At 43.0% G+C, this 23,599-nt stretch overlaps 1 protein-coding gene across 24 annotated transcripts in view; it reads right to left on the reverse strand.

The window, feature by feature from the left end:
* The window catches only part of APBB2 (amyloid beta precursor protein binding family B member 2), a 380,651-nt gene that overhangs the window by 290,463 nt on the left and 66,589 nt on the right, over positions 1-23,599 (reverse strand). For 22 of the 24 annotated variants that reach the window (XM_021101154.1, XM_021101149.1, XM_021101147.1 and 19 more), the window contains exon 2: positions 18,849-19,004. The gene's annotated coding sequence lies outside the window, so the exon portion shown is untranslated. Of the gene's footprint in view, positions 1-18,848; positions 19,247-23,599 lie in introns of those variants that run through there. The other 2 variants (XM_021101152.1, XM_005666611.3) reach the window with 2 other exon arrangements.

Raw genomic sequence — 23,599 nt, forward strand, 5'->3', positions numbered from 1 at the left:
CCCTCGTTGCTGTGGCTGTGGCATAGGCTGGCAACTGTAGCTCCATTTGGACCCCCTAGCCTGGAAACCTCCATATGCTGTGAGGGCAGCCCTAAAAAGCAAAAAAAAAAAAAAAAAAAAAAAAAAAAACCACTGAAATTTACATTGTGATGGTATGATCCACATATACATTGTGAAAAGTTTCACCCCATCTAGTTAATTAACAATCCATCAACTCGTACATTCATTTATTTTTGGTGAGAACAGTTAAGATCCATTCTTTTACAGTTACATAATATGGTATTATCAACTGCAGTCACCATGCTTTACCTTAAATCCTCAGGCCTTATTCATCTTAGAGCTCAAAGTTGGTACCATATTACAAGCCTCTCCCTATTGCCCCCACCACCCCACCACCACTGTTCTACTGTTTCTATGAGTCCAACTTTTTCTTTTTGATTCCACACTTAAGTGATACCATAGCGTATTTGTCTTTGACTTATTTTACGTAGCGTAATGCCCTGGAGATCCACACATGTTGTTGCAAATGGCAGGATTTCCTTCCTTTTTTATGGCTGAATAATAGCCCACTGTGTGTGTTTATTCATATACATTAACAGCTTCTCATCTTCTTTATCTAATCATCTGCTGAGAGACATTTAGGTTGTTTCCATATCTTGGCTACTGTGAATGATGCTACAGTGAACATGGGGCTGTGGATATCTCTTCAAGATCCTATTTTCATTTCCTGGGGATACACACCTAGAAGTGGAACGGCTGGAGCACACGGCAGCTCTATTTTTAACTTTTTGAGGACTCTCCGCACTGTTTTTCACAGTGGCCACACCGATTTACATTGCCACCAACCAGGTACGAGGGTTCCCTTTTCTCCACGTGCCTGCAACGCTTGTTGCTTGTCTTTTTGATAATGGCCATTCTGACAGATGAGAGGTGATGATCTCATTGTGGTTTTGATTTGTCTTTCTCTGACGTTTAACGGTGTTAAGCACATTTCATGCAACTGTTGGCCATCTGTATGCCTTCTTTACAAAAATGTCTATTCAGTTCCTCTGCTCAGGTTTTAATTGGTTTCTTTCTCTTTTTTCTTTCTTTTTTTTTTTGGCTATTGAATTTCACGAGTTCTTTACGTATTCTGGACATTAACCCCTTATCCAATATACAATTTGCAAACATTTTCTCCCACTGAGTAGGCTGCCTTTTCATTTTGTTGAAGGTTGCTTCGGTGATGCAGAAGCTTTTTTGTTTGATGTAGTCCCACTCGTTTAAGTGATTCTTTTTAAAATTAAATTAGATCAAGTCAGCTCTCCTCAAAACGCTGTCATTCTCTCAGAAATGACTCTCTGAGGTGCTTCCTCTGCCCTGCAGCACCCTTTGTAACCTGTCCCTCACTCCACCCCGTATTTTTTGGCCTCGCTCTGCATCACTCTTCCCTTTTTTAGCTCTCCTCTAGCCTCAAAGGCATCTTTGCTGATTCTCAAACATGCCAAGCTCACTCCCACCTGAGGGCCTTGGCTCTTGCATTCACCCAGAATGCCATCTCCTAGGTCTTAGCACCTGTGACTCCTGCTCAACTTTAACTGTTCTTGGAGGCTTTAGCCCATCACCTCTTTTTTTTTTTTTTTTTTTTTGCTTTTTAGCACCATACCCTTGGCATGCGGAGGTTCCCAGGCTAAGGGTCCAATCAGAGCCACAGCTGCCAGCCACAGCCACAGCCACAGCCACAGCCACTGCAATGCAGGATCTAAGCCATGTCTGCGACCTACACCATAGCTCAAGGCAATGCCGGATCCTTAACCCACTGAGCAAGGCCAGGGATGGAACCCGCAACCTCATGGTTCCTAGTCGGATTCACTTCTGCTGCACCACATGGGAACTCCCCATCGCCACCTCTTAAGCAGCCCTCTATTGCCTCTACCTCTCCCTCCCCCTGACTGTTCTTCACTGAGCTTACTACCCCGATATAGTATATATTTGTTTGTCTATAGCCCATCTCCTCCCAGGAGAACGCATGGTCCCAGGCAAGCAGGAACCTCGCCTGTTAGGATCTTTGCTCATCTCCACTGCCTGCAACAGTGGGTGGTGTGCAGTCAGCACTCAGTCCATCTTTGCTGAGTAAAGGATTTGGTTTGGGGGAAAATAAACAACTGCTGGTCTGCTTTCTTAATGACTGCAGCTAAATTTCAAGTGACCAAGAAGATGTTCAGGGGTCATCTTTAAAGATGCGATAGAAGGGATTCTGTAAGTTAAAAGATGAGTTTATGGAATAATCTGCCATCCCACATGAGGATTTTTCACACTGCACATCAAGACCAGCAGAGGACATGATAATTAATTTTAAAAATATGAATAAATGTAAACAACTTTTTAAACTAGGGTGGCAAAGATTTTCTGAAAAGTGCCAGAGAATGAATAATTACACTGTGCAGGCCATAGAACCTCAGTACAACTACTCAACTCTGCTGATGCAGGCTGACAACAGCCAGACACAATACATCAGTGAATGGGCATGGCTGTGGTGCAATAAAACTTTACTGATGAACACTGAAAGGTGTAATTTTCGGGTGTCACAAAAACGCTACTCTTTTGGGAGTTCCCATTGTGGCTCAGTGGTTAACGAATCTGACTAGGAACCACGAGGTTGCAGGTTCGATCCCTGGCCTTGCTCAGTGGGTTAAGGATCCGGTGTAGCTGTGAGCTGTGGTGTAGGTCACAGATGCAGCTCAGATCCCACGTTGCTGTGGCTCTGGTGTAGGCCAGTGGCTATAGCTCTGATTCGACCCCTAGCCTGGGAACCTCCATATGCCACAGGGGCATACCTAGAAAAGACAAAAAGAAAAAAAACAACAACAACAACAACAACAAAAAACACTACTAATTTTCCTGCAGCCATTTAAAAATGTGAAAACCAAAAGAAAGAAAGAAAGAAAGAAAGAGAGAAAGGAAGAAAAAGAATACAATGGAGCATGATAATGGGAGAAAAAAGTATGTATAGATGTATGTGTAACTGGGCCCCCATGCTGTATACAGTGGGGGGGGGGGGACCTGTACTGGGGAAATAATAGTAAAAATAAGTTCAAAAAAAATTTTTAAAAAAAGAAAGAAAAAAGTGAAAACCATGGTAGGTCATAAGCCACATCAAAACAGGCAGTAGGCTAGATTCAGCCTCTGAGCTGTAGTTTTCTGATCCCCGATTTAAATCCTTTCTAAGATTGGTTTGCTGTTGTTGCTGTAGATGAAATGCACTCCAGTCCATGAATCTCTTGGATGCATAGTCCACAAGCAATGAAGCATGGAATAACTTCTGTTAAAGAATAATAAGCTGGAGAACAGCTTCTTCAGGCGAATAAACATTGCTAGTTCACTCTTCGAGGACGGTCTTTCACCCAGGTTTTGGTCATCTTCCAACACAAGCTCTGTTATCATTGTCTTCCTCATCGAAGGATTCCCATGGCCCATTCTTGTGGAGAAACTTCCATCCATGCGTTCTTCACTTATGGATAGGGGAACTATAACAACATCTTCGGACAGCAGGAAGGGCGGCTTTGCAGGCTTTGAGGCGAGGCAGAATCCGGTACCACATTCTATGATGAAGTATATAACGTGTTGCATACGTGTTTGCTTTCAGGTTCTTTCAGACACACCCTGTTTTGTGGGTCCTGGAATGAAAACTATTTCGATTGCAGGTGCTGCGGGCCCTCGGGGTCATGTGTTCCCATGAGCCACAAAAATCTGCCAAAAAGACCGGGCTGGGGGATGGCATAGCCAAAAACACGTTGTAACTTAAAGCAGAAGATTGCACATTTCTCTCAATGTTAATGATGGCTCATCTCTCTTACCTAATAGCAAAATATGCAAATAAGGAATGCGAAGCGGCCCTCTTCATGGTACCACACAAACAGTCGACCATCCATAGGGAAGAGGTGTTTTAACAACAAACATGTCTATTGGACCCTGGACACACAGGGAGCACAGGAACCATGCACCGCTGGCCTCCAGATGTTCTCAATATCCTAATGTTGGGTGTCCCAGAAACCCGATCAAGAAAGAATTCAAGAAAGTTCCTTTGTGGCACAGTGGATTAAGGATCCAGTGTGACCCCCAACTGCAGCGCAGTTTCAATTCGTGTCCCGGGAGCTCCACACACCACGGTGCAGCCAAAAAAAAAAAAAGAATTCAAGAGGAAAGTTCTCAACATTCACACTACTCACATTCCCTGAGCCTAGAAGACATGGAACAAAACCAAGACTTACTATAACCTAATTAATTACAGGCTCCATGTGCCCTACCCACTGGGAAAGCACATCTACGGGAATGTGAAGCCAAATTTTAAGTGTTTTTGAAACACCTCTGGTCCTCTGTTTCTTAAATTTCCCAGTAAATCAAATTCAAATAAACAGGTCAATGGAAGTCAATGGTTTCCAACTGCTACTATGAGCCTCAGAGCTTACAGATCTACAGTGAAAACCAGAGACTAAATTAAGCTTCCCTTAAATTTCAAGATGCCAGAGACAGTCTCCTGAGAAAGCAGAGCTGGCTTGAAACTGTCGTGTCTCCCACACGTGGTCCAATTCCCAGCAAAGAGAGCCGTCCACAAATCCTCCCTGTCTCCGCAGGTGCCTCCTCCACTCTGCTGGGCTCGGAACACAGAGCAACTGGGGCTCAGACGTCGGCTCGGCTCGTGGGGAGTTGTAAGCTAAGCGCTGCCGCTTCATCTCACACTCTTAATTGAGTTTCTGAGGGACGTGGAAATGCTGACAAGGCAGGCAGCTTCCAACCAAAATGATCAGCAGGGCATGAAGACACCAAGGAATCGCCACCACAGGTGCCCGGCAATCCCGTGAGCAATCAAATCGACTCATTCTTTTGTGGCATCACCAGGGCGCAGGGCATCGCCCACGTGCTTCCAGACTCTGGGGGGACTGTGATGCTGGAACCCAATGATGGAGGAAGCTTCCCTGAACAACTCTGGCTTCTGCCTGTACGAGGGTGCTGCCCCAACAAGCCACCGCAGACTGTGTGCCTCACACAGCAGATCCATGAGTCCAAGATGAAGGTATCAACGTCAAGGCATTGGCAGCAGTGGTTGGTCTGAGGCCTCTCTCCTTGACTTGCGGGTGTCACCCTCCTGCTACGTCCTGACGAAGCTTTCCCACTACACATGTCTGTGTCCAAAGTCATACTGCATTAAAGCCTATCTCCATGACCTCCCTTTAACTTAAGCACCTCTTTAAAGATCCTCTCTCCAAAGAGAGAGTCACATTCCAAGGGACTGAGGGTTAGAACGTCAAAAGAGGAATTTCAAGGGGACACAATTCAGCTTTTTGCCCTGCTGGAACCACTGCCGTGGCAAGGCTGTTTCCACTTATTCTTACCAGGGCCAGAGGCTAGACAATAAGCCAATAACTCAATTCTCACTTTTTTGAAGATGAGCTTTCTTTCTTTTATAATGAAAGGTTATTACTTTCGACAACGTCCCAAGACCACTCTGATTTTGATAACCACACACAAAAAACAGGCAATATATAATTTTCATTGCCTTTATAAAATACTGTTACATACCAAATCCAATGGTAAAGAAAAGCCTTTGGGGGCAGGACACACTCAAAAGATGTCTAAGCACCAGCTGCCAGCCCCCATTTCTTTATAAGCAATTTTCACTGTAGCAAAGCAAAAAATCAGGACATCCACGTTACATTCATCATAATGGAAGGCAAGTGTAAAAACATACGTTCTCACTTATTTCCTGTGTACCTTTTCATGCAGGCATTCACGTCTTTGCAGGAAAGATTCCTTACTGCTGTATTAATCTGGACTTCCTACTCCTGCTATCAAAATGGGTTTAAAAATCAGAGTGTTGTACACCTGAAACTAATATAATACTTTAAAATAGCTATACTTCAATAAAACACACACTGAAATCAAGACTTCTATTCAAACCAGCTGGGTGACCAGGAATAGTATCGGTAAAATGTAACATCTTTTTTTTTTCTTTTCAAATTTTATTTATTTATTTATTTATTTATTTATTTAGTCTTTTTGCTATTTCTTTGGGCCGCTCCTGCGGCATATGGAGGTTCCCAGGCTAGGGGTCGAATCGGAGCTGTAGCCACTGGCCTACGCCAGAGCCACAGCAATGCTGGATCCGAGCCGCGTTTGCAACCTACACCACAGCTCACGGCAACGCCAGATCCTTAACCCACTGAGCAAGGGCAGGGACCGAACCCGCAACCTCATGGTTCCTAGTCGGATTCGTTAACCACTGCGCCACGAGGGAACTCCTAAAATATAACATCTTAAAGTCCTACATCTACACAGTCACCAAAGTTCTTTAAAAAAAAAAAAAAATACCAAAACCAGTATCATTTAAATGCACTTAATCTCAATTTCAGCCTTCTAACAACTTAGGACCTTATAACCATAACCTCCAAATTCGACGATGTTATTCATTCCACGGTCACTGGGACTGTACTACGTGGCAGGCAGCCTTCTAGGTGCTAGAGACACATCACTGAACAAACAAAATCCTTGCCCTCGTGGAAATGACAGTCTGGTAGGATACACACATCACCTCCCCTGCTGTCCTGCAAACACATTTCCCTTCCCAAATGCCCTGATTGAGGCCCTTGTGGCTGGTCTCCTAACTTCCCAAAGACAAAACTTAGGCGCTATCTTATATTTTTTCACCTCCATCATATCCCTCCTGGGGTCTCTGATGGCCATTTCCAAGCCTGCCTCCTCCACCTGCCTTGCTCAGTGGGTTAAGGATCCAGCGTTGCTGTGAGCTGTGGTATATAGGTCACAGACGTGGCTTGGATCTGGCATTGCTGTGAGCTGTGGTGTAGGTCACAGAGGCGGCTTGGACCCCACGTTGCTGTGGCTGTGATGTAGGCTGGCAGCTGCAGCTCCAATTCGGCCCCTCGCCTGGGAACCTCCATATGCCGCAGGGGCCTCCATAAAAAGAATGCTGACCCATCACAGCACCTCCTGCTCACGGTGGAGCTCTCTGCAGGGCACAGACCTGCTCCTCCAGCTTCTCCTCAAATGCCCAGCCCTGTCCTATGACCTCTCATGCCTTCTGATCCCATGCCTCCTCTGCTCTCTCCTGCCCCTCTCCACTGCCCTAGATCTTAAGGTCTTTTCTGCCCTTGAAGGTTCACTATAGGATCCCACCTCCTCCAAGTCTTCCCAGGATGGTCTGGCTCATGCTGAGTTCTACCTCCTCAGGGTTCCTGTGGTCTTTAACACCATACCAACGGTACCACATCACGCTGGCCCATCTAGCTGGCTGTCCCTAGAAAGCAAGAGCCATGCCATACATTTTTCAGGCCCCATGCCACCCAGTCTATAGGCAGCAATCATAATACTTGCTGACAGTAAGTATCCAAGAGGATAATGTTTGAATTATTTTAAATGTATTGTCAACACTGGAAAACTGGGAGCGGTCACATAAAAATCCAAATGTATGTCTTCTTTTGAAATACTGGACAATCAGTTACCACTCGGCCCTCATTCCTGAATAGCTGAGTGGTAGCTGCACCCTTTTTCCCCCTTTCTGCCTTTGTTGACTTTTCTGTCAGGTCATGGTAGGCATTTGAGTTTGCAATTCAATTACTGTGAATTGTTACATGACCAGGCTCTTTGGGGAGTATTTACTGAAGGTAATATTAGTTTTTCTCATTCATGGCAAACAGTTACAGACTTGTCCCAACTTTTCTATGTTATAAACATAATGAATTATATACACGCATCAAATCCGTACACACATATGTATTTCGGAAACTGTCCCCTTAACCTTGCCAATGGATTACAATTCCTACACTATGGTTTAAATACCTTGAAATCTGGAAGGTATAATTCTTCCCAAGACTAAGGGTAAAAGGGTCAGACATCAGTCCAGAAGCTACACAAAAAAAGAAGGAAAGACGAGGCAAAAAGAATATTTCTGCTTCTGATGAGCTATTTAGCAAACTACTTTAGGGAAAAAAAAGTTTCTGCAATCCTTTTTGAAACTAGAAAAATTATATGACTTTGCTGATTTTAAAAAACAAAACATCAAAGATTAGAGGTTGAAACATGTACAGGTAAGTTACGGTGGGTTCATTCTCCAGACCACAACTGCCCGCATTCAAAAGAAAAATTGTCATCTTCCCATTCGCATCAAACTATGACCAAAGGAGGCAGATCACCCCATAAAGAAAAGACTACGACAGTTTCCAGAGAAGCCCACCAAGAGTGGAAGAGTTAAGGAGTTTTTGTTATTGGAAGAGTCTAGGGGAGTTATCTCCTTTAACCTCTGACTCATGTCCAGGGGTTTTAATTAAGAGAAAAGCAAAATCTGAATGCAGAAGTCAGGAGATATTTAAAAGGCACCCTGGCTCTATCTGTGCATCAAGTCTTTTCTTCTAGTCCAAACAGGCAGGCCTTTCTCAGCAAACAGCTTTCCTGATTAGCAATCAGATTTGCGAGACGTCCGCGGCCACCTCCCACCCTGTGGTCTGAAAAGCAAATACAGTTCAGTCCAAAGCTCATACTTACAGCAAACAAACTGAGCATAAGGGTACATGTTCAGACACACTTCGGCAGGATGGGATTCTTTGTCCTTCAAGTCACATTCAATAAATATCTGACTTTCTCCTTCTCTTTCCCAACTCAATGTTTTAACTAATAAGCTTTCCAAGGAACAGCTGCTGGCTTAGCACATTATTTCGCCACTCTTCCTATAAAAATTCCTACTTCTTCTACAGGCAAACAGATATGAAAGGCTAAATACGAACACTAGAAAAAAATGTACAGTGTTTTTAAAAAATACTTACTAAAATTTTATAAATTGCATAAAACATAATGAATGGTTGTAGTCTATGATCATATACTGCCCAGCCAGCTCTTGATTCTAGTTTAAAAGGAAAGAAAATGAATTAATGAACATGGTTAGAAAACTCAAGTAATATAAAAAAGAAAGAAAAGTTTTTTAGTGAAGTAAAAGTTCATCTCTTTGGGGGGGGATGTATACAAATACATTTTCTTTAAGATGTATATATATCTTCTTTAAAATGCATATGCAAAAGGGGGAGTTCCTGTTGTGGCTCAGCAGAAAAGAATCCGACTAGGAACCATGAAGTTGTGGGTTCCATCCCTGGCCTCGCTCAGTGAGTTAAGGAGCACTGCTGTGGCTGTGGTGTAGGCCAGCAGCTATAGTTCCAATTAGACCCCTGGCCTGGGAACCTCCATATGCCGCAGGTGTGGCCCTCAAAAGCAAAAAATAAATAAAATACGCATGCAAAAGGGAATGGTTCTGCAAACTATTTTTTCATTTTATATAGATATATGCATATATATACATGTACAAGTATTTATAAATATAAATAATATAAATCCAATCTACAGAGTTCTTTCATTTTTTACAAATACGCTATAACTTGTACCAATATCCTGGCATCGTTTTAGGTGACCCAATTTATGAAATTGCTGGGATTTTAAACTTTGAAAGATATTGCCAAGTTGTGCTCCAGCGGCATCTGCTTCAGTAAGATAATTCAAGCTCAAACGGCGGCCCCTTTTCTGCATGTAATGTATCACAACTGACCTGCTTTGTTTCAAACTGCAGTACCGAACTGCCAGACCACACACCCATCAGAGAACAAGTCAGCTCTTCCAGACAACCCAGACTCTATGACCCAAACCAGAAGCCCCACAGAGCAAAGCTGGAGCCTGGTGCTCACAGCTCTGAAAAGGTTCAGTATAGCTGACCTTTACTTTTTTCTCCCTTCGTTTAAGACACAAGGGCAGGAAAAGGTGGGTGGAGGGAGATGATCATCCGAGGTCCATTCAAGATGCTGTGACAAATACCAAACTGGGTGGCTTATAAACAACAGAAATTTTCTTCTCACAGTTCTGGAGGCTGGGCATCCCAGATCAAGGTGCCAGCACTGTCACCTTCTCGTGAGGGCCCTCTTCCTGATTCAAAGCTGGCATTCTCATGGTGTCCTCACGCGGCAGAAGGAGCTAGCTCTCTCTGGAGCCTCGTTATGAGGCAGTAATCCCCTTCACACGGGTTCTACCCTTGGGGCCTTAAGCACCTCCCAAAGTCACCACCTCCTTGTACCGTCATCTTTGGGGGTGATGATTTCACCCCCACTGAGGGGGACACATAAAGTACTCAACTATGAATACTCCCAGGTAAAAAGACGAGACATCTCAAACCATCATAGACTTGGACACCGCGGTCCCATGCCACGGTCAGATGCCACGGGACTCCCATGGCAGGCAGGGCAAAGAAGCCTGGAGCTCCCCCAGACAAAAAGTGCAGAGTCAGGGCAGGGGAAAGTCAGGAAAGTCCCAAGCTTACCTTCTCCCTTCATCCTCTAAGGAGCTGCTTGGGAGCATCTGATTCCCTCAGCAGCCAGACACCTCTGGGCAACTAACTCACAGCAACTGGATGAGTGTATGGCTGGGCCACATACCTTGGCTGTAAAACCTTGGACAGACTCCCAAACATACCATCCATTCTCCCCACACCCCACAACCCCCCCCACCAGGCCATACCATGCATTTTTATTTCCGCCTCTGAGGGTCTGATTACGTATTTTCCTCAGGTGAAAAGGCTTGAAAACCCCCATCCTCTGACTACCTCCGACTTCCCACTTATTTCTCAAAAATAACAAAAAGGCCACTTCTCCGGATTAATCTACATCCACAGTAACTACTCTCCCTTGGAAATTCCAAAGCATCCTACTCATGCAGTAACTTTAGGCCTTTATCACCTCATTAATTACAATATCAATGAAAGATTTATAAAGAGCGATTCATAGTTTTCTACAGGTATGTCACGAAGCTGGAGAAAAAAGCGTATGGATTCCAGTCGAGATCAGTAGATGTGCGATTTGGATGAAACCATTTGTTCCGGAGCTTCTTTATCTATAAAACAGGGTTGCAGTGAGGCGTCTCCCCATCAGGGCCCCGTCCCAGCAAAAGCTGAGGAAGCGCTTGAGTCCTCAGCACACTCGACAAGCTCCATAACATGTGAGCGCTCCCCGAAGGGCTGCTATTCGGGCTCTCTCTCCCCCAGGACGGTTCATTTCGTTCTCTTCCAGCAACTACCAAAGTAGACATTGTTAATGCTGTCAACAAGTTCATGCGGAATTTAACTGAATTGCACCGAACCAAGTAAAATTAATTCAGCATCTCTTATCACGTATCCACGAATGCCTCCTCAAGATCAGCAGTCATTTTTATTCCAGTTTTAGAATCACGGAGGACCTAAAGTTGTGGCTGGAACTCCAGACTTTTTATTTCCGAGGTAAGTCTTCAGTAAAGCCGCTAATGACTCTCTTACTTTCCTAGGCGCTGCCCCTGTCATGCTTTCGCCGGACACCAGAAAAGAGCCACAGCACTCACAAACCATTTACAACCTGAAGTCTTCAAGAAAATCACCCTTATGAAACCAAGCTCAGACTAGTTATTAAGATTCTAAATTCTGTCCTCAAAGGGCCTCAGCAGCATGAGGAATGCAGGAAAAACGATTCAACTCTTAAAAAGGGAATGGTAGCAAATTGAACAGAGCCATTTCCTGAGGCAAGCTGGACTGAGGTTGATGCTCACTTTTGAAATCAATTATTGGCTTGGATAGTGCCTATCTGAAAACATCCCATAGAGTTATTTTTGTTTATAAATGAAACTGAAGATCAATTCTTATTTGAGTAGATAATAATCAATTTGGAAATGTCAGAGGTTCTGAACCGTTATCATGTCATGTATATAGGTCTTATTCGACAGTATATTTGAAGTAAATGTTTTATTCATTATAAGTCACAATGGAAATGAGAAACTACTGCTTGTTCTTTTTTTTTTTTTTTTTTTTTTTTTTTTTTTTTTGTCTTTTCTAGGGCCTCACCCACAGCATATGGAGGTTCCCAGGCTAGGGGTCGAACCGGAGCTGTAGCCACCAGCCTACGCCAGAGCCACAGCAACGCCAGATCCGAGCCGGGTCTGTGACCTGCAACCTACACCACAGCTCACAGGCAACACCTGGATTCTTAACCCACTGAGCGAGGCCAGGGATCAAAACCACAACCTCATGGTTACTAGTCAGGTTCATTAACCACTGAGCCACGACGGGAACTCTACTACTGCTTGTTCTTATACTAGTAGTTAAACAACAACTGACTATGTATCACTTGACTATGGTGCTTTTCAAGGCTTTTAAAGGAAACTTAATACCTCACAGATCACTTAACATAGAAAATACGAAGACAAGCAAAAAGTCAAAAGAGGTAATATTCAAAACTCTATTAATGCTTACATTTATCATAAACATCCTCATTAGAGGTTTACACAAGAATGTGGTTCTCCTAATGAAAGCAGGTTCCAGACATGCTCTTCATTCTAGCACTGGGCTCACGGAATGTGACTAAGTTGATCTGATTTTGCTTCATCTGTAACCAAACAATTATAAATAAGCAGGAGCCTTCACAAATGCAATTGTACCACAAATCAAACGGCAATGGCTCCATCAATCCAAACCCCTAACTTCAGTCAGCACAGGGCTCTATTCAAAATAAGGGGCAGTTCGGAAGTTACCTCCACCAACCAGCTAAACCACCCAAGTTTCAGCTCCAGACCATACCCTCCTGGAACACTATACCACACTCCTCACAAGGTCATGCATCATTCTGCAAAGAGGCCACAAAAAGAGAAAGAAAAGATAAAGGAGTGACCAGGTTAAAAAAAAAATTCATGATACCCCTTCCAGGGTGCTAGAGAAATAAATGAAAGCTTACCTATTGTGTTTTAAGTGGGGGAAAAAAAAAAAAAAGAGTTAATTCCACATCGCCCTGTGGATGCATTTTTATGAAGTGACTTTATCAGCTAAAGGACTGCAAGAAAAGCAAAGGGGCCAGGTAGCAAACGCGCGTCAGTTCCCACCAAACTGGTCCACCCAGGTGGAAATGAGAAGATTACAAAGAAAGAGCAGGAAGCAGATAAGCCATCCTGGAGCCCTCTGGGGACCAGGAGGCATGGCTCGACCTACTAATGGAACTGCAGAAAACACTTTCTAAATCTAATCGTATGATTTGAATATCTGATTAAAGTCCAGTGGCAGAAGTCAGTTTTAGCTATATGCCAGAGAAAAGTCTCTGAATTTCAACGAGATTAAATTTATATTTTTTCACATTAAAAGAGAAAGCCATTCTCCAAGCAAAAGTACAACTTTACTAGAAAACAAAAGAAAATGGCTAACTAGAATCCAAACATCACAATAAAGCATTTTTCCTTTTTAATCCTTATGCATCCACAATTTTTACAGAGAAGATTTTTTTTTACAAAAGAAGAGATAAATTGCAGTCTTCAGGTTTCTAATATAATTATTTTAATGTCTGCACAACAGTCTATTGAGAACCACACCAACACAAAGAAAAAAATAGAGCAGGTAAGTACACAAGCGCAGCTAGCATTTTAATTATACTACAAAAATGTCCAATGTTCATAAAACATAAAACCATGCTATAATCCCAAAACCCAAGGATTTTAATTCATAGGTTTTCCATTTAGTAAAATAACTATTTTGTGAAAAATTTATCTTTTTCTGTATAAAAGACCCAATTCACATAATCATTAATGAAAATTCCTGAAATTCTTGAAATATACCAAATGTGTCAATCAGTAGTTATTGGTAATCATTAAGACAGAGGTAATGAAAAAAATTAATTTAACTATGTTTCATTCAAATGGATAATGGGCATAAAAATGCTTGCCACTTTCATGAAAAACAAAGTTTTTTTGAAGTAATGTCTACAATAATCTAGAAAATGCACCTGGATTGCTTTGCATTCTCTCCCGCTTCAGATTTCCGTCATTACCCCAAGGAGAAATAGCAGGAGAGTAACACTTTTAACAGGGTGACGCAAACAAGAATGGAGAGGAAAAGTAGCAAAAGAACAATAGTTTGTTGTTTTTAAAAAAGGGAACTATACTGCAGCTTAGGTCCAGTTCCTGAACAAAGCTTTTTCATAGAAAAACTGCACTGCAAAAACCTAGGTGAAGAAGTGTGGCACTGGCATAAGAAACAGAACTGAGAATCCAGAAGAAGAAAAAAAAAAAAAAAAAAAAGGAAAAAAACCTTTTATTTAGAGTTAATTTTCTGCAAAGGCACCAAAATAAGTCAACAGGTAAAGGATAATCTTTTCAGCAGGTGGTGCGGAACTGGCTATCCACATGTAACAAAAAAAGGAAGGGGGGGAGAGAAGAGAGAAAAGAAAAAAGAAATTGAACACATACCCGAACCTCACACCATATACAAAACTTAGCTCAAAATGGATCAAAGACCGAAGCGTAAGAGCTAAAACCACAAAAGCTTTAGAAAGAAACATACAAGAAAGTCTTAGAACTTCTGGTTAGGCAAAGAGTATTTAGCATCAAAATCATGAACTGTGTAAGAAAAAAACCTGATAAATTGAGCTTGATCACAATCAAAAATGTTTGAACTTCAACAGACACCATTAGGAAAGCAAGAAGACAAGTCAGAGACTGGGAGAAAATACATGCAAACCATACATCCAATAAAGGACTTATAGACACATAACCCAATATAAAAACATACAAAGAATCTGAAAAGGTATTCCCCAAAGAAGATACAGGAATGACTAACAAGCTCACTGACTGGATAACTAACTCAATTACGAGGGGATAAATTTCATAAATATCATTTTTGTCCTTTTCGAAAAGCTACATAATAGGATGATTTTATTAGAAACTCCATACATAACACATTCCTTGGTGTTTCTCCTATCACAGTAAAGTTTTCAAATCACTGTAAAAATAGTAATAATAACATCCATACTGGACAAGAAAGAAGACTATCTCTATTCACTGATGATAATCTGGTATACAAACCACCCTAAGGAAATCACACACACAATAAAAAACTATTAGTCCTGGATAAATAAGTTCAATAAGAGAGAAGAAAACAAGAATGTACAAAAAAATAACAGTATTTCTAGTCACTAACAACGACTACTTTTTTTTTTCTTTTTGACTTTTTAGGGCCACACCCACAGGCTAGGAGTCAAATCAGAGCTACAGCTGCCAGTCTACACCACAGCCACAGCAACACGGGATCCGAGCCGAGACTAAGCTACACCACAGCTCACAGCCATGCTGGATCTTTAACCCACTGCGTGAAGCCAAGAATCGAACCCAAGCCCTCACGGATACTAGTAGGATTCTCTACCACTGAGCCACAATGGGAACTCTAACAATGAATACTCTTAAAGTGAAATTTTAAAAATTATTCCACTTGTAAAGGCATCAAAAAGAAAAAAATACATAGGGATAAATTTAACAAAGAAGTATAAGCTCTGTTACTAAGAACAACAAAATGCTACTGAAACAAATTTAAAAAGACCTAAATCAACGAAAACATATCCTATGCTCACTGGCCAGAATTCCTTTTTTTTTTTTTTTTGGAGGTGTAACTTTTAAATTTTATTGGAGTATGGTTGACTTACCATGTATATTAGTTTCAGGTGTACAGCAAAGTGAATCAGTTATACACATCCATATATCCATTCTTTTTTCCCCATAAAAGGTATTATAAGCTATCAAGTAGATTTCCCTGTGCTATATATACAGCAGTTTCTTGCTAATCATCTATTTTTAAATTTTTTTATTAAAGTACAGTTGATTTACAATGTTGTGCCAATTTCTGCTGAACAGCGAAGTGACCCAGTCATACACATGTATACATTCTTCTTCTCACGTTATCTTCCATCATGTTCTATCCCAAGAGATTGGATATAGTTCCCTGGCTGTACAACAGAACCTCATTGCTTATCCACTCTAAATCTAATAATTTGCAACTACTAACTCCAAGCTCCCAGTCCATTCTACTCCCTCCCTCTCTTCCTTGGCAACCACAAGTCTGTTCTCCAAGTCCGTGAGTCTGCTCCTGTTCTGTAGGGAGGTTCACTGGGGACATATTTTAGATTCCAGAATTCGTAATATTGATAAGACAGCAACATTTCTCCAATTGATCTAGAGATTCAACACAATCCTTATCAAGAGCCTGGTTCAAAAGGCAGCTTTGTCAAAGCCCATACAGTGCAAAACACAAAGAGTGAACCCTGATGCAGACTATGGACCTCAGTTAATAATAATATATCGATACCGGCTAATCAATTGTAACAAATATACGACACTGATGTCAATAATAAGAGAAAACTGGAGTTCCCGTCCTAGCTTAAAGGTTAACGAATCCGACTAGGGACCATGAGGTTGCGGGTTCGATCCCTGGCCTTGCTCAGTGGGTTAAGGATCCGGTGTTGCCGTGACCTGTGCTGTAGGTCGCAGACGTGGCTCGGATCCCTAGTTGCTGCAACTCTGGCGTAGGCCAGTGGATACGGCTCTAATTGGACCCCTAGCCTGGGAACCTCCACATGCCGCAGGAGAGGCCCTAGAAAAGGCAAAAAGACAAAAATTTAAAAAAATCTAAAATCAAAAAAAAAAAAGGGAAAACTTAGGGGGAGAGGGTATGAAAACTACTTTCTGCTCATACCCAAAACTGCTTCCCCTGAATAAAGACTATTAATGTTTTAAAAGTCATTGTTCATTATAAAAAAATAAAACAACCACCGTAAAGCCAAACATTAAGAAGAGGAAACAAATCTTTTAAAGTTCATGACACATGCGGAATTCTGCTTACACCAGAAAGCCAACTGACGTTTTGTGAGAAGAACAGCTGTTCCCCTGTGGTGTTAAAATAAACTCTGGACAACTTTTTGATAACCTCTCATTTGGCTGCTCCCGAAACAATTGTGTTTACAGTAAATACCAAGATTCTACTACTGGCGAAGCTCTGAAATTATCTTCCTTATCTGCAGCTAACTATAGGCTCTAGAAAGCTTCCTTTTCTTTCAGGCTCAGAAAGCAAGTAATTGAATTAAATGCATTTCCAAAAATGTTGCTATTTCTCCTCTGCTAAATAGCGGCTCTCTCTGCTCGGCTCTCCCCCACCCAGCTGACTTCGTAATTCCCCATCTCCTCCACTCCCTCGGAACTTAGTTCTAAGCTCTGAGTCAGCTGGCCGGACACTGATCTGGCCTCTCCCCTAGACAGTGAGCCCCTGAGGACAGGGACTGGGCCACAGTCATTCATGCTAAGACATCCCACCTGAAAGCCATTACCAACCAGGGTGTTTGGGGATGTAAGGGGACAGGTAATTCAAACTAACTAGCTAAGCTGCCGGAAGAGTGGCACTGGAGCTGCTGGCTTTAGGGGCTGCTGAATCAGAGACCTTGCATTGTGCTTGGAGAGGGGGTGCATCTGCCGGTCCCCATCTCTCTCCCCCATCTCCCTGTTCTGACTCCCTCCGTGTTGATTTCATACTCAGAAAGGCGTCCCCCACCTACAGCGGAGACAAGAGGTTCACCAGCAGCTCCCACTGCACAAACCCATAGACAAGAAAAATCTCTTTGGAACAGTTTCAGCGAAAACAACTTTTTTTTTTTTTTTTTTTTGTCTTTTGTCTTTTTAGGGCCACACCCACAGTATATGGAGGTTCCCAGGCTAGGGGGTCAAATCAGAGCTACAGCTGCTGGCCTACACCACAGCCACAGCAAAGCTGAATCCAAGCCACATCTGCAACCTACACCACAGTTCACTGCAACGCCAGATCCTTAACCCACTGAGCAAGGCCAGGGATCAAACCCTCCTCATGGATACTAGTCAGGTTTGTTGTTAACCTCTGAGCCACTATGGGAACTCCTGAAAACATCTCCTTGAGGGACCCTTGTGACTCTGACCGGCCGAGTTGATGCCACATGCCTGTGACAGAGGCAGCAGAGTCATCTCCTCTAACTACATGGGCTGAGAACAAAGCAATGGCCCGGGGCGGGGGCGGAATCCAGTTGATTTATTGAAAGGAGGAGGAAAAGGATGCTGGGTGGACAAAGCCAACAGACATTCACTACTTTACAAGCTCTCAAGAGTACCAACTCATTCCCTTCTGATGGGTATTTATTCACTGCTCATTATGTGTAATGCTGAGTTCACCACTGAATGGCCAGCACAGAGTGTTCACAGTGCCTGTCCCCGTACGACAATCTTTCTCAAAATGAATTCTTTTCCACCCTACCTTACTGCCATGCATGAGGCCGCTTATGTGGTTTCCCTCCCCTGGTCCCCAGGGAAGCTATGATGCATTCAGTTTTATATTCCTATTATTTTAGGACATTTCTCCTCCTGTGTCCTATGGATCTCAGTGCCACGTGCAGACACTGCTGACAACGAATGTGTCACTACTGTTTGTGTGGGGGAGGGGATATGAGTTAGTAAAAACTTGCCAAGCAAACCAAAGGGGCACAGGCAGAAGCACGGCAGCCCCCACCCCACCCCCGCCCCAGCGCCCCCACCCACCGCAAATACGGCAGGGCTCCACCATCCACCCTTCGCTGTGTGAAAACACAAATGAGGGCAAGCCAGAACCAGAACCAGGCCAGGCTCTCTGGAGGACACGGCTTTCTCTCCAAAACAAAGCCAAGATCACGGAGGCTGTTACAGGTGACCTCTGGTTGTGGCTTCTTATACATGGGCGAAGCTTACGACCGTCCTCTCTTTTCTGGGAGAGAGGATCGAACAAAAGAGGGGAAGAAGGACGAGAAAGAAGGGAAGACAACCATACCCTGTACCCAGAAGTTTGTCAGGATATATCTGCTGTCTGTACGATGCTGGAAACCCCTCAGATAACTGGGACGGATTTTGGAGGGTTGTCTCCAAAACACTCCACGGGATGAACAAAACAGCCTTCCCCCTCGGCCCCAATCCACTTGGCCCAGCCTCTCTTATCTCATACCAACCTGATTTGGCTGAAGTTAGCGTCTGTCTCAGGCTTTCACAGGAGCTTTCTTTTATGGATTTTCCATCCAGCAAAGGTTTCTGTTCCACGGCTGGGCAGATCCGACCACAGCATGCTTGGCTACGGACGGCAGCAGCTCACCCACGGCAGCTCCAACCTGCAGGGGCAAAGGCCAGAAGCCATGAGACGGGTTCACATTCGCAAACTCTCAGGAGTATGTGCTTGGCAGGATAACTCCCGGCATCTTCCAAACGTTTAAAATCATTAATGAGCAGAGACAACCGTTTCGAAGGAGTCCTAAAGTCAGCTTGGGGCTCTTTTGCGGGGAGGGTTGAAGTATTTAATCATTACTGAAAAGGTTTGGCCAAACACTTCTGCTCTGTTTGTGGAAAATGTAAAAGCCAGATGTTTTAATTAACCACAGAAAACGCGAGCTACAACTAAAATTTCATGAACACACTGATCTGCCCTGTGGAAAACCACAGGAATGTTCTGGCAAGGCTGAGCCTGAATTCTTGGGACACAGAGGGCTAGAAGCACTCCCCTTAGGAACTCGAACAGAAAATTAACTTGCTCAATATGTTTAAAAAAGTAAAATGAAACCCAGATTTGATCTCGATCAAGTATAAAAACATTTCAGGACTTCAAAGGGCACCACCAAAAGACACATAAGGGAAAGGTCATAAAAAAATTCCAATATGGTTCAGGATTTTGAATGTATTTTCAATGCAAAGTGAACGGTGTGACAGAAAATTTTATAGGCTAAATAGCCCAAAGGGGAAACTAATCATCTTTCATTTCCTAATAGAGGAAAATGATATACGAAACCAATAGTCAAGTGAATCATAAATATTATCAAATGTATAATATATTCAGGCAGGAGGCATCACTTCACTCTCCTACTTCATGCCAGACCTGTGGCCTGGCCCACACCAGCTACTATGCTTCAGCTTGAAGAATCGAGGCATCCAGAAAAACAGTGTTTAAGTAATTTAGGCTCCCTCATATTGCAGTTAGCAAGTGGGAAACAGAAAACTCAAATAAGGGAATCGTATAAAGGCAATTAGTAAACAATTAAGAACGAACAGATTAAGAAGTCTTTGTTACCTACAGTAATAGTTATGACAACATCTATACATGCCAAATATGGAAAGCCTATTCAAGAGGGAATGAGACATCTATTATTTTCAGGTACTGGGTCCACAATTCTGTAAGTCAAAGCAGAGCCCATCACAAGGGTGCTAAGCAAAATCTTACAGTAATTTCCACTTCCGTTTAAAACCTCTGTCCCAAAAATCATTTCAAAAGGAATACAGCAGGAAAAAAGCAAGATATCAAGTTGCAATATGTGTGGTATAACCTTAGTTTTGTTCTACAAACTGAGTGTATATCATCTAAAGATGATAAAGTATGAACAATAATAGCTATTTCTGGGTCATGAAATTAGAAATATTTATATTTATGTCAGTATTTTCTAACTTTTACACAATGAATATGTATTGTTTACAGAATGAGCATATTTTCAAATAAGGTTTTTATTATTAAAAATGATACTATGCAAATCAGAAATGGGATATCTATACTATATGAGCCTGATCTGTGGGTTTTCTCTTATCTGAACAATAGAGTAAAATTTAAAAGTCTTCATTTGGAGTTCCCATTGTCGCTCAGCGGTTAACAAACCCAACTCGCATCCATGAGGACACAGGTTCGATCCCTGGCCTCACTCAGTGGATTAAGGATCTGGCATTGCTGTGGCTGTGGTGTAGGCCAGCAGCTACTGCTCAGATTAAACCCCTAACCTGGGAACCTCCATGTGCCACAGGTACAGCCCTAAAAGACAAAATAAAAGTCTTCATGTATCTGAACTCTGGAATTCTTAACTTAGAAGTTCAAAAGCCAGGTGTCCAATAACACTTCCAGGGTTGAACAACTACTTTCCTCGAAACAAGAAATCTTTACTTGTTATTTTGTAAACTTGTCACAAAGAGACAAGATTACACTTATTTCTCTCCCTTATCTAATGCACCCAAACTTCTCTACCACTTGCCATGCTACATAACTGTCAATTAAAAAGAGTGCCTCCTGGTGTGACTTACCATTTCACAGGAGCACAGCCAGTGGGAAACACGGCCACAGTCCCTTTCTGATAACCCTTGGCATCTCAGAAAACACAAAGCACAATGGTAAATCTTAACACTGAGGTACTTGGCTATCCATCCTCTAAGAAGCCCATCCTCTTCAGTTTAGGGCACTGTCACCCAGAGAGGTCAACTGTCTCTCACAAGGCCACACAGCTGGCAGGGCAGGGATAAGAGTTCAGATCACCTGGCTCCACTATGACCAAGCTCAGCACATGCTCCTCGAAATACAAGTTTGTGCAAACCACCAGCACATGTTAAATTCATGTCAGCAAAAGTAGTAGACCAAGACAGAAATATAGTCCATCCAAAATGAAATGCACGCAGGAATAAAAAAAGCAGAGACTCAAAGGTTGGCTACATAGACGTGGCTCTGCCCAGAACCCATTCTGTCAGAGGAACAATGGGTGCAGTGTGCTTGGGCAGCAGGTGTCCTGAACAGAAACCGCCTGTCACTCCGAAAGCTTCTGGTCCTCCAACATGCCGTGTCAATGACTGCACAGCCCCACTGCTCATAGCAGGACAAGAGGTTTCCAACAAGAGAAAACTATGCTGGCACCTGTGAGCCACCTTTAAGAGGGAGGAGAGGTGCATGCACGCGCCAGCGTCAGAAGGAAGTGACCTGTGGCATCAGGCCTGGGCCTCTTCCTTCCAAAAAAGATGCAAGACTTAGGGAAGAGACCTTAGAGTCTTCAAAAATTAAGAAAACAACAGAGTGAGGATCATTTTGTGACGCACAGAAGTTGCAACTCCTTGTGTTGTACTCCTGGAACTAAACAGTGCGGTAGGTCAGTTAAATTTCAATAAAACATTGTTTTAGGGAAAGAAGAGTCACTGTGAACGAAAGTAAAATAATTTCAATGCTTCCTATCTCTTATGCCTGCTACAAGTTTGGGTGTGAGGAGGATTCTTCTTTCTCCTCTCCTCCAACTGATAGACGAGAAAACTGGTCACCTCTACTCCCCTCTCAGCATCTACCAGCAGCGCCCACGCCTCACCCATCAGAAACCTAAGTGTCCCACACACTGTGAACAGCCCAAAACGCAAGGGACGGGAGAGGACAGAGGGTAGTGACCAACTACAAAAAGCAGGACCACAAAGGCAGGAACTGGGAGGCCACCAGTAAAAAAAGCCACATCGGGGGATCTTGTGAGCTGGCTTTGTGAGCGCAGAACAAACACAATAGCTCTGACCCGCTGCATTTCAGGAGCCAGGAGCCTGATGAAAAAAGAAAACGCATGTTTCCGCCCCAAACCGCTTCTAAAGCCCCCACCATTTACTTCCATGGCTGGCTCCTGGAGGAAAGACAATATCGTCGGTATATTCATTCCCTTCAATGCCTCAGACCTGATGCTAAAGGTTAATGTTACAGATGGCGAAAGGAATTGGATTCTTGTTGCTGTTCACAAAGCTTAGTGGTGAGTATTGTTCAGTCAGTCTGAAAGTCATTTGTAAGGTAATGATAGCAGGTTTGCATCTAGCAGTCCGGTAGGATGAACTCTGACCTGCTAATCGAATTGGGCACCAATCTTGGTCAAGTCATCAAATTATCTTTCTCAATGGAGACTACACAGAAACAAGAATTAGATCAGATTCATTGACTGAAATCCTTTCTTACTTGAAACCTTGGCTGTGTGTTGCTGGGTTTTTAGCTTCAGTGAACGCCACTGGCAAAATGTGCCCCCAGATACTGCCTCCATCTGAGAGTCTTAAATGTATGGCCAGTGTTTTTGGAGGGTGCGGGGGCCACTGCCCTGCAGCATGTGGAGTTCCTGGGCCAGGGATCCTATCTGAGCCACGTTGCAACTTACACTGCAGCTGCTGCCACACTGGATCCCTAACCCGCTGTGGCAGGCCGGGATGGAACCTGCATCCTGGTGCTTGCAGAGATGCCACTGATCCCATTGTGCCACAGTGAGAACTCCATGGCCAGCAGTTTTTTTTGTTTTGTTTTGTTTTGTTTTCCCTTTTTTAATGTCACAGGGTAAGTTTCTCCTTCTTGAGCCTGATTCCAGGAATATCAGCCAGGCCAATTCAATACTTCTGAAATTTCGCTCTCAAAATGATCAGAAGGATCAAGCAAGAATACGTCAGAGAACATTCCTTTCATGGAGTTGAAAATTTGATTTCAAAAACTTAGATTCAGGAATTCTCTTCTGGTGCAACAAGTTAAGGATCTGGCATTGTCAGTGCAGTGGCTCGGGTTACAGCTGTGGCACAGGTTCCATCCCCGGTCTGGGAACTTCCACATGCTGCGAACATGTCCCCCACCCTCCCAAAAAAAGAGATTTAGAGTATTGATAAATTCACATCTTAAAATGTTTGGTGGGAGAAGAGAGTACAAATTATGTGAATAAGTGAGGACTTTTTTTTAAATTATCCATCACCAGCAACTGAAATGAATCTATTATAAATACGCTAAACTGGCACCCAACAAAGTCTGTGAAGACAACCCGACAACGTGGAAAGGTTTCACATAGTAACATCCCCTGGCATGCTCTCCAGTAAAAAGCATTTCAAAAGCTGGGAGAGAGAAGGAGAATTTATGAATTTCTGCTTTCTAATATTTTAAAGGCTGTTCTGGAAAGAACAAGAGATGAAGAAATCAGCA

This window comes from Sus scrofa, chromosome 8 (assembly GCF_000003025.6).
Source record: "Sus scrofa isolate TJ Tabasco breed Duroc chromosome 8, Sscrofa11.1, whole genome shotgun sequence".
NCBI classification, from domain to species: domain Eukaryota; kingdom Metazoa; phylum Chordata; class Mammalia; order Artiodactyla; family Suidae; genus Sus; species Sus scrofa.